We start from the raw sequence: 12,950 nt of genomic DNA, 5'->3' as shown, positions 1-12,950 counted from the left end.
AATACATCATGATAAGTATGAAAGATGTTTAAATTAACAAACACATTCAATAATAGTGATTAAAAATAATTGTTAAAATTTGACTTTCTTTCTTCTTCTTTTTGCTATAAACAAAGAGAATTATAAAATGGATATAAAACTAGAAGAAATATAGAATGAACAAAAAAGAAGAATAGAAGGTAAAAGCATGATTCAACTTTCGCATTGGCATACAATAATCTTGTACATGCCCTCTATTTATAAGGCTTAAAAAACATAAGTTACAAAACATTAAGGACCAACATTAAGGTACTTTATAAATTATTTAAGGTTACAAGATAATGAATTTAGGTGTTATGGATATTCATTTTTATTTTTAGGGATTACAATAGGATGAAATTATGAGCCATGAACATCCATTTTATCAAATGGTTAACAACATTTTTAAAATTTTTGTTTTTTTTTTTTTGTTTCACAATATATATATAGATAAAAATTTAAAAAATAATATTATAATATTATATTACCTCATCATCTATTAAATAATCTTCTATCACTTTCTGATGTCATTTCTATTTGAATATGGTTTGACATTGCTCTTTAAAAATCATAACTTTAATTCTCCATTCATATATATATATATATATATATATATAGTTATAACTTATTAATGCTAAAAATACTTAATTCTTTATCAGTATTTTTTATTAAATATTACTTGATTGAATATGCCTAAACTTAAATTTTATTGATATATAACTTTAATATTAATTAAGTGATAATTAAGATTATTAGAATTCAATTCAAATATTAACTTTATTTTACCTTAATAAAATTAGCATAGTTTAAAAATAAAATAAAATCAACACAACTTTTTATATCAAAATTTTTTAGCTATTTTATGTCAATTTTTAGCTAATAATAATAAATTATAATTATAATTATAATTATTTTAGAGTTAATTTAGTAATATGATAAAAAGTAAAGGATATTCTTATTAGTTTAAAAGTTTTTCCAAAATCGTGCTTATATAAAGAGAGAGATTAATGTTTAAAATTTCCATATCAATGAAAATTTTCTATGCTTTATCAAACACACCTTGACTTGTGTTTAAAATTTTAGTTAACATCGGTTACGAGCTTCAATTGTTGGGCAATTTTTATTCTAATCCTTATTAAAAAAAATAAAAACATGAAATTCAAAGAAAAATAAATGATAAAATAACATTTAGTCTTTGAATTTGACAACTTCTTTCAATTTAATCCCTAAACTTTTTTAGTCCATATTAGTTTTGGAACTTGACAATTTTTTAATCTAGTCCATATGATAGTGTGACGTCACATCGTCACTTAAAATTATAAAAAATTTAAAATTATAATATAATATTAAAAATCATATCGTCATATAAACTAAAATCAAAAGATATTATCGAAACAATAGATAAAGAAAAATAAATATAAAATCAACGACTGAATGTAAGTTACCTCAAAATTTAAAAATTAATTCTAAAAAATAAAAATGAAGACTAACGAAAGGGAATCAATGATTACAAACTTACAATATAAATGTCAATTAACAATTTTGCAATTTCTTTTTGCTTTCATTGCGGGGAATTGGAATCACATATTGTTTTATAAAATCCCAAATGTGCCCCACATCGACTAAAATCTTCTTCAATCACTTCTTCATTTCCAAACCTGCATCGACTCTTCCTCTTAGTGGGATATATATGTTGAGATTTGTTAACTTATCTTCCATAATTCTCACACTGCAAACCTCCACACCCTACAAAGAACCAAAGAAAACCGTAACTTGTAAAAAAAAAAAAAAAAAACCAAACGTGCTACCCGGCAAACAGAGAAAAAAATACCAAAACATGCTATGAAGCATACTATAACTAATTACATTTTTTCTCTTAATTTTCAAATAATATACTATAAATTTGAAAAAACATAAAACAACATAAAACAACTATAATAATAGCTCACCATAAATATGAAAGATATTTAAACTAAATTAATAGGTATATTTACTAATAGTCAACCGTTGGATGTAAGTTATCTCAAAATTTAAAATTAACTCTAAAAAAAAATGAAAAAGAAAACTATTGAAAAGGAATCAATGATAACAAACTTACAATATAAATATCAACTCCCATATATCCCACGTCCCCTAAAACCAGATTAAACAACGAGAAACAATCACAAATTCATTTCAGTAAACCTTTGTTTTTTTCAATCTCCAATGGCATCTTCTTCGCCATCTCAATACCTTGAATCCCTCTTAGACACCGTACGTCCATTCCTTCGACGCGATCTCGAATCCGTAGATGGAAACTTACCTTCGTTGATCGCCGTCTTACGTTCTGCCGGCGCCGGAGAGTGTTCCCACCAACATGGCACCTTTTTACAGCATTTGGTCGACGTATATTGCATCCTAAAGATATGGAAAGCACCTCGCAGTGTTTGCCTTTGCGGCCTCTTCCACTCGGCTTACTCCAACGCCTATGTGAACCTCGCTATCTTCGATGCCTCGACCAGCCGCGACGTCGTTCGAGGCCATGTCGGCGAGGTCGTGGAGCGGTTGATTCACTTGTTTCGTGTTGTCCCTCGACAAAAATTTATCCATGATGATCTTTTGTTCAAGTACACAGATTCTGAACTTATCGAACACCTTAAAGCATCCGAGATTTCGTTGAAGAACGCAAAGGAAAAGGGTTTGTTCGATAAAGATGAACCATGGAGGAAGAAACTTGAAGCACTTTTGCCTGAGAATGGGATTGTGATAAAGATCATAAAGAGTGGTGAAGATGTTTTGGTTGCCAGAAGAGTGATGTGTGTTTTTCTTTTGATGAGCATGTCGGATTACAGCGAGCAATTCTTTGGTTACCATGATCAGTTGTTTGATAACTTTGATGGGAAGTTCAGGTTTTTAGGGGACAACTATGATGCTTTGTTGCCTGGTGATGGCAAGCCGGGACTATGGATGAACTCGATATCAAAAATGGGTGCTATTTATACTCTAATTCTTCGGCTATAATTTTGGAAGAGAAAAAAAGGGTTAATGGTGAAAACATTGAGGAAGGCTATGAGGGTCTTGACCTAGTGGCCCCACCAGTTTTTGACAACTGCACTAAGGTATTGGGTGCTAAAGAGCAAGTTGAGGCAAGGGACTTGTATTGGGAAGCCATTTGTGGTGGGAGTGGAAGAGCAGAGGAGTTGTTGTTAGGTTGCTGTGAGAGGAACCCATTTGTGGGTGAGCAGCATGTGGTGTTGGCTCAGGTTTATTTGAACCAAGGGAGGTTTGAGGAGGCTGAAAAAGAGGCAGAGAGAGGGGTGACATTGATGTTGGAATGGGGAAGTCCTTGGGACAAGAGAATGTCATGGGAAGGATGGGTTGCTTGGGGTAGAGTTTTGTTGCTTAAGGCCAAGGAAAAATCTTGGCCCCATAGTGCTTGGGATGTTCTCGGTCTTGGGTTTGTGAGGTAACTAGCAATTGCATATTTCAGGCTTTCTTCTTCTTTCTTTGTAGTTACTTTATCTCGTAAATTGTAGATTTGGTTATTGTAATTTAATTTGATTAATTTTAATTTTATATTTTTAAATTTAAATTTTTATTTTTTATTTAAATGGTAACAATTCAATATATTTGGTTAATTTTTTTATTAGTCTTGTTTTATGCATAAAGTTATAGATTTAATCAATATTTTTAATTGAATCATTCTTAATACCTTAACTTTTGAGTTTTGAAATTTAGTATTGAAATAAATGACAACCGTCAAAAATTTTATATGGATTTTTGTGAATACTATAGGAAAATATAAACTAACATAACATTACACATGTTATGATATATTTATCGCATCGATTTAAAAAAAATGACAGAACTTAATGAATTTAAACACTACTACTTCATTTGGACTGAAATTTTAAAATTCAAATATTATATAGATTACAAATCATCATATTAAAACATGTTATTTTTAATTTTAGTTAAAACATGTTAAAATAAGGCATCAATATTTGTTTTTCGTAAAATATAAAACTTAGCCCTTATATTTAAAAATTAAAATTGAATCTTCTCATTAGTAAGTTTATGTTTTAATTACTCAACTTCAAAAATTACAAAATGGTCACTAAACTATTCAAAAGGTTTCATTTAAGGCATTGAACTTTTTTTAACCATATGTTTAGTTATTTGTTTAGCATTTACTTCTTTTTATTAACTATATGTTTAGCTATTTGTTTTTAATTTAATTTTTTATTTTGTTTTTTCACATAATGTTATATTATCCATGTGGATTTGATGATTTGGGGAAAAATTATACATGTAGAATTTTCATTTAGTAATTCACTAACAATGTTAGCGTTAGATACCATAATAAATCACATATTGATAATTCATGTACTACATTGGATATTTTATGAAAGTATAGGTACCATAATAAAATACAAATGGATAGTTCAGTACCACATTGGACATTTTATGAAAGTGCAGATACCAAATGTGACTTATCCCATTTGATAATATATTTTTGAGATAAATATCAATTTTATACATGAACTTTGATTTTGTGCAGTTATACACATAAAACTTGAATCATGGTGCATATGTATATATGAAATTTTGATTTTGGTTCAATAGTACGCATTTAAAAATGAATATATACAATTATTTTCATATTTGATTAATATAATTGTTTGTGTATCAATATATTAATGTAAAATTGTGTTAATTAGATAATATTGTTAGTGATTTGTGAAAATTGAATCAAATCAAAATGTTATGTATGACCTTACACGTTGGATAAAAGTTTATATATAAATTTGATATTTTCTTTATATTTTTTATGAAACAACCCTATTAATTACCCAAACTTCATCGAAACAAAAGAAAAAGGAGGACATTATAAATGATTAGACCTATTCATGGGTCGGGCCACCTGGCTCAGCCCGAAGGCCCACCTGAAATGTGGGAGGGTTTGGACAAAAATATAGGCTCAAAAAATGGGCCTAGACAAAAAAAAGGTCAAGCCTCGGGTAAGGCTTTTTTGCCCGGGCCCGGCTCAAATTCACTAAAGGACAAAAATTTTTATTTTTTGTTTTGTTTTTAAATACTATTTTCTTTTTCTCTCTCTCTATTTTGCTATCATTTTACTATTATGTTGCTACTATTTTGTTGTTATTGTTTGGATATTGTATCAAACTTATTTTATTGTTAAGTTTATTATTAATTTAGAGGTATTTGTTAATTTTGTTATTATTTTAGAGGCATTTGCTTGTTAAGTTGCATCTATCCTAATATTATTTAAGTATACATATTTTTTAAAATTTATTTTCAATTTGTTAAGAATTATTTATTTTAATGTATTATATATATTTAAAAATTATATAAAAAAATTAATACAGGTGGAACAGATCAAACCTAAATTTTAGCATTTTTATCCGGGTTTGGTCCCGACCTAATAAACTGGCCTAAAGTTTTAATTGTGGCCAGCCCATGAAAACCTTTACAATATACAACCAAAGTTATATTTTTATAGTTTAAAAGTTTTAACGAAAAATATATTTGCATTTTTAAAGGATTGGCGAATGGGGAAATTGTACTGTAAACCCTCCATCTTTTGGTGTTTTATTTTATGGTGTTTTGCATTTTAAAATTAACTCTATAATCATCACGAATTTATTTTTTCAATAATCATCACGATTTGTTTTTCTTGTATCGTTATTAATTATGTCAATATAAATACAAATTTAATTATATATTTTTAAATTTAAAATTTACAATTAAATAACAATGCAATTGTAAATATATTAAGAAATAGAATTTTTAATTTTACAATTAAATAAAACCTATTTTGATATTAACAACTCTGTAAACACAATTTTAAATTTTATAATTGAATAGAAACAATTTAATCTAGCTATTTCAATTTTAGTATTAATTATATGGATAATGTTGACGTAAGAGTTTTGCGCCTTCCATGTTTTGAGAATCCGATAGATATCGACCGGATGCTCTAAAAAGCTGCCGTGCTTGTGTCAACACTCGCCGGCACCAATGGAACGAAAGACGGCGACCAAATTAGGCAAGTTTTTGTCGACATGTTGAAGCTCGCCACGAAGGAAGGGACGTGACGAGGCTAACAGGGATTGAAGGACGTGGATGAGATGGTGTTGGTGGGGTTGCCGATAAAGAGTTTCTAATCTTTGGGAAACTGAGTCGAGAGATGAAATTGTAGTGATATGGGAGAAGTGACGTGAAAGAGTTGAATTCTACTTTGTTTTTGTTTGGATTAGTAGTTGCAAGGTCTAAATTAACATAATTATAAAAGAATTTATGTCTATTTTCAATAATAAAAGAGTTACAATATATATAACCTATAATACATGAAGCTTTACAGAATAACACATGAAGTTTTATAGGAAAGTCAAATTATAATCAAAGATCGACTTAATCTTAAATAAAGAAAGAAATAAAATCTTATCAAATTTGTCTGACCCAACTCCTTGATTTCTATCACAAGAGATAAGGCATTGAATTTATCTTAAAATGATAACTGGACCGATATTATAATAAATAATGTTATATAAATATTTGATTTTGTTTCTTTTATTGTTATTTTAGTTATCATTTTGGATTATAAAATTATAAATTTAATCTCTATATTTTTGAATTGGTTAATTTTAATTCCTACATTTTTAATTTTAAAATTTAATCTTAACCCAAACAATAATAATTAAATTCGTTTGGTTAAATTCAATTATTAGTTATATTACGCATATAATTGTAGATTTAGTTTATATTCTCTAATTGTATCATTCTAAATTCCTATATTTTTCGAATTTTGAGATATCAATCTTGACGCAAATGATTGTTAACTATTAGCTAATTTTTTTGTGACTGATACGTAGAAATAAGAAGCTAATATGATATTATACATATGATCATATATTGACTATATTTGATTTTAAAAATAGAAGAACATAATAAATTTAATAATTATTGATAGATGAAAATTGAAATTTTAAATTTTAAAAATATAATAATTAAAAATAACTAAATAAAATATTACATCTACAATTTTATAAAGCAAAATTTAACTAGTAGATTTAGAGTATATGCAGATATTAACTTTCCAACCTTTATTATTTGATTTGGTTTACTTTCATACGTAAACAGATTCGAATTCTATTACATAATATGTTTTAAAATTATTTTTAGATAAAGAAGTTAGATATTTCTTTGCTTTTTTCTTTTTGGACTTACTAAATGTGTCTTTTAATAAAATTGGATATATGATTGACACTTTAATTAATTCGGATAGTAATACTTTGATTGATGAGAACTGGTGTCCCTCCAATTTTATTAAAAAAATCATTTTGATTCTCTATTTAATTTTTCGTCTTTTTTAACCCTTAAAAATTATATTGTTTGTCAAATCATCCCAAATCTGTTTCATGTTCATTACCACAACTCTTTCCCCCTATTTGACCACCCAAATTAAAGACCAACAAGATTATTAAAAATGTGTTAACGTTTTCAAGAAATTGCCATAGTGATCTTGTTCAATACTCGATAGTCGATGCATGATTTCAAGGACTTATCATGCTTTCTCTGAAAAAAAAATCAGTGCACCATATAGGGCTTTAGATAGTCTAATGAACCCAACATTTAAAAGCTCCTTCAACTATTTCCACAATTCTTGTAACTCTATCGAAGACATTCAATATGGGGCCTTAACAGGCGGCTCAATATTGGGCATCATCACAATCCTATGATCCACCTTCCTTTTAGGTGGTAACTTCTTTGGCAACTCGGCAGGCCTCGCATCTTGAAAGGACTGTAATCATTATACCACTTCCTTCAAAATCTCCCCGATGGTTCAATAAACTTGTTGGCTCTCGAGGTTGCTAAGTAGGAGACTTCATCTTTGCATACCCCATTAGCAAATTGGATTGTCAACAATACCTTGGCTTCTACACCATTGTTCCGTTTTGTAACAGCTCGAGTTTGGGGCTAGTTGGAATACTGGTCTCGGGACCACAAATCTGAAGTCGAATAAATTATTTCATTATTATTTTGGAGTCATTGCATGTTTATATTAGTGTATGAAAATTTTGGTGGGTTAGTTTTGATATTTGCGAGTCCAATTGCGACAAAGGACTAAATCGCATAAAATGAAAAAGTCCTAAATTGATAGCTAAAGGTGTCAAATAACTAGAGAATAAAAATTGAAGGTCTTTAAAGGGAAATTAGACCCTATTGTGATAGCTTGGTCGGCCATGGGAGGTAAAAATGTTGAAAAGTCAACATTAGGTAAGTTGATGACATAATGTATGATATAATAATGCCTTAAGCCTAGCTATCATCTTTTTCTTTCATTCTCTCTTCACTTCTACCGATTTTTCAGCCATTGTTAAGGGTTTTGAGCTTCAAAAATTTCATCAACTCATTCCTCTCACAAGTAAGTGATTTTCATACCCTTTGTTGATGATTTTTACATTTTTGAGACCCTTGAAACATAAGCTTTCAAATGAGGGTACTATTTTGCAAAATGATTAAGAGTTTAGGGCTTTGCCAAGAAAGGATTGGTAATGTTTTCTGAGTTTTTATGGAAGAAAATGAGTCTTGGGTGCCTTATAAACAACTTTTGTGAAAGGATTTTTCATGAAATCACCTAAAAGGACCATTTTGCATAAGTTGAAAAATAGATCTTAAATATGTGAAATAATGGGAATTTGGAGTTGTTATAAGAGTAAAAAGGGTTCGAATAAGCTTAAAATGCGAAGAAATTCCATAAAAATCGAATTTCGAACCTAGGGGTAAAATGGTCATTTTGTCAAAGTTTAGGGACAAATTGGTCATTTTTCCCAAGTATATATTATTGAATGCTTAGATCAATAAAGTGACTAAATAAGTGCATTTTGTTATTATAGATAAAAATTTACCGAATCCGAAGGGAAAGCTAAGCAATTAGACTAAACCAACTAGTCGCCTACTTTTGTAATCCGAGATAAGTTGTATATAAATAATACAACTACATTGTTATTATATGTGGTTGAATTATTATAGCATGAATTGCTTGATTGTGGAATTGAGAATGTTTAATGATAAATGAAATAGTAAAATTCCCGTTTGAACCTTAGGAACTATATCAGATATTCATGCCATGACATTTGAATCACTTGAGTGAGCTAGTGTAAGATGTAACACCCCTAACCCACATCCGTCATTAGAACAGGGTTATAAGATGTTACCGAAGTTTACGGAATAATTATACAAAAATTCCATTATTTACCTATATTCACATCAAAGCTATCCACTTGAGTCATAGTCACTAAACTATTTATATCTAGAGCTACGGAACTCAAAATTAAGATCTGCTAATTTTCCCTAAAACTAGACTCATGTATCTTCCTACCATAAAATTTTCAGAATTTTTGGTTTAGCCAATAAGTACAGTTTATTCTTTAAAGTATCCACTGTTTCACTGCTCGACAGTTCTGACCACTCTTCACTAAAATTTAATTATCTCTCTGTACAGAATTCAAATAATGTTATCGGTTGTTTCTCCATCTAACCATATAAATTATGTCCCATAATTATTTTTGTACAATTTTTAATGATTTTTACAAGTCAGAACGGGGAGCTCGAAATCACTCTGACCTTATCTCACAAAAATTCAAATATCTCCTCATATGAAAGTCTTTTGCTTACACCGTTTCTTCGATGTGAAACTAGATTCAATAGGATTTAATTTCATATCTTATTCAACCTCTAATTAGATTTTCATAATTTATGGAAAATTTTCAAAATCAAACTACTGCTACTAACCAAAAACTATTTTAGTACAAAATATTGTTAACTAGTTTATAACATCTTTACTTCAATTCATTTAAACTCTATACATGCCATATAAATCTTTAAACATAAAACAAAAGCTACCGAAATTGATCTGGATAGTGTGCCTTGTTGTGTTGATCCGATCTACCAACTTCACTTCAATTCAATCTACATAAAAATATCAAACACACACAAGTAAACTTATTGAAGCTCAGTAAGTTCATAGGTTTAAAAGTAATGCTTACGAAACATAATATTTCCAAACAATACCAAAACATTTACTAAAGTTTCCTACCATTCACAACCACTGTTATAATACTTCACATAGTTGAGCTCAACATTAACAACTATTCAATCTCTTTCATTTGGTTCACTTCTCTTGTATTACTTATTATCAAATTAGGAAACGACTTACGAAATTGAGTACGTCATTGTTCAGTGCCACGACTCATAACTCAGTATGGTTTTCCTCATTTAAATACCATACCTACATTTTACAACTCGGTATGGGAAATGCCATACCTACGTTTCTTAACTCAGTATGGATTTGATAATACCATAACTACATTTCACAACTCAGTATGGATGATACCATACCTACATTTCACACTTTACCATGGAACAACCATGGTCTTATCCGTCAATTCATCACATGTCACGATACGAACGTACTCAATCCTGCGTTTTTCCTATTTTGCATTTCCACATTTATTCTTTCATTAACAAAGTTTTCACAATCCCACAACAAATTCATATATAATAACACATTATATCACTCAATCATTCACAAATAAACATCTAAATTCAACCATATGAACTTACCCGGCTGATTTGTAGAAGATATTGAAATTTAGGGACTATTCCGCAACTTTTTCTTTTCCTCATTCTTCTTTAGATTCTTGATCTATAATATAAAATATTTCCACTCATTAGTATTTATTTGATTTCTATTCACTTCACAATTTATGCTCTTCAACTTTCAAAATTGTACTTTTACCCTAAAATTTATAGTTTTTACAATTTAGTCCCTGCTCAATTCACCCATCAATTGAACTAATTTTTCTCAATTAACACTTTATATTATCATTATAAACTATTTCAAAACCTTTGATATTCTGAATTTCAACACCAACCTTCAATTCACAACTTTTTCACAATTAGGTCCTAAATACTATTTTCTATCAAAATCACTTAATAAACCACATTAATATGAAATTAGAACTTAAATTTCATAATAATTCATCATAAACTTCCCTTACCCATCTAGGGTAACTTCCAATTTCACCCATAAAATCAAAAACTAATGAATTCTATAAGTGGACCTAATTGTAAAAGTCATAAAACATAAAACTTATCAAGAAAAAGCAAGAATTAAACTCACATTATGTAAAAATATGAAAAACAGCTTTCTCGGACCTTCTATGGTGTTTTGGCTGAGAAAATATGAAGAGATCTCTAGATTTTTCAATTTTGTCCTTATTTTGTATGTTAAAATTGTAAAATTTCTAATTTTGCCCTTATTTCCCTTATTTTTCTGCTGATTTTTTTGCCCTTTCCATCCAGCCTATTCACTTTTAGGCTTAATTTCCTTTAAATCCTCTTTCTTTTAACACTTGAGCTATTTAATCTTTCTAGCAAATTTTATTTTTGTTACAATTTAGTTCTTTTTATTTAATTGACTACCCAAACGTTAAAATTTCTCAACCAAACTTTAATAGTAACTAAATGACACTCCATAAATATTTATAGCTCGGTTTTCAAATTTGAGGTCTCGATACCTCGTTTTGACCCGTTTGACCTAATAAATTCTTTTAATTCACCAAATTCACCAATTCACAAATTCTTCTAAATTCTTACTTGACTCATAAATATTAAATTACTATCTTATTCAATTTTAGTTGTTGAATTCAGTGAACTCAAATCACCATTTCCGACACTACTGAAAATTAGGCCGTTACAACTCTCTCCTCCATTAAAAATTTCGTCCTCGAAATTTGTTACCTGAAAATAAATTTGGATATTGTGATCTCATTGACTCCTCTGTTTCCCAGGTTGCTTTCTCCATACCATGTCGATGCCATAATACTTGAACCAATGGTACTCTTTTGTTCCGCAATTCTTTAACTTCACGAGCCAAAATCTTCACTAGTTCTTCTGAATAAGTCATATCTGGTCGAAGCTCAATTTCAGTATGAGGAATTACGTGTGAAGGATTTGACCTATACCGTCTTAGTATAGACACATGAAACACATTGTAAATCTTCTCAAGTTCCGGAGGTAAAGCCAACCGATAAGCTACAGGACCAACCCTTTCTACAATTTCATATGGCCCTATGAATCTCGAACTTAATTTTCCTTTTCTACCAAACCGTAACACCTTCTTCCACGATGAAACTTTTAAAAATACTCGATCACCCACTGCATATTCTACGTCTCTTCGTTTTAAATCCGCATATGGCTTTTGACGGTCTGAAGCAGTTTTTAGACTATCTCGAATAATTCAGACTTTTTCTTCAGTTTCCCGAATCAAATCAACCCCAACTATTTTTGATTCATTTAATTCAGACCAACACAATAGAGTCTTGCATTTCCTACCATAAAAAGCCTCAAATGGTGCCATTTTTATACTAGACTGATAGCTATTGTTATAAGCAAACTTAGCCAAATGTAAATACCTTTCCCAACTGTCACCAAACTCGAGTATACAACATCTTAACATATCTTTTAAAATTTGAATCACTCGCTCTGACTGTCCATCTGTTTGAGGATGAAATGTTGTACTAAAATTCAATCTGGTACCTAAAGCTTCTTGCGTTTATTCCAAAATAACCTTGGATCCCGGTCCAAATGATAGATAATAGAACTCCATGTAGTCTCACAATCTCTGACACATACAATTCTGCTAACTTCTTAAGTGAAAAATCTGTTCTGACTGGAATAAAGTGTGTTAACTTTGTCAATCTATCAACAACCACCTATATCGAATCTTTCCTTCTTAGAGTCATAGGCAATCGACACAAAATCCATTGTAACATTCTCCCATTTCCATTCAGAATCATAATGGGTTGTAATAAACTGTTGGCACTTGTCGCTCTGCTTTAACTTGCGATAGATCAAACATTTTG

The 12,950-nt window shown here is 29.6% G+C and overlaps 1 pseudogene; it reads left to right on the top strand.

Annotated features, from left to right (window-relative positions):
• The first annotated feature begins 2,154 nt into the window (after window positions 1-2,154).
• LOC108463698 (uncharacterized) lies at window positions 2,155-3,589 on the top strand (annotated as a pseudogene).
• The last annotated feature ends 9,361 nt before the right edge of the window (window positions 3,590-12,950 follow it).

The sequence above is a fragment of the Gossypium arboreum genome, chromosome 13 (assembly GCF_025698485.1).
Source record: "Gossypium arboreum isolate Shixiya-1 chromosome 13, ASM2569848v2, whole genome shotgun sequence".
In the NCBI taxonomy this organism is placed as follows: Eukaryota; Viridiplantae; Streptophyta; class Magnoliopsida; order Malvales; family Malvaceae; genus Gossypium; species Gossypium arboreum.
The sequence above is the reverse complement of the archived record's forward strand: the minus strand, read 5'-3'. Positions and strand labels throughout refer to the sequence as shown.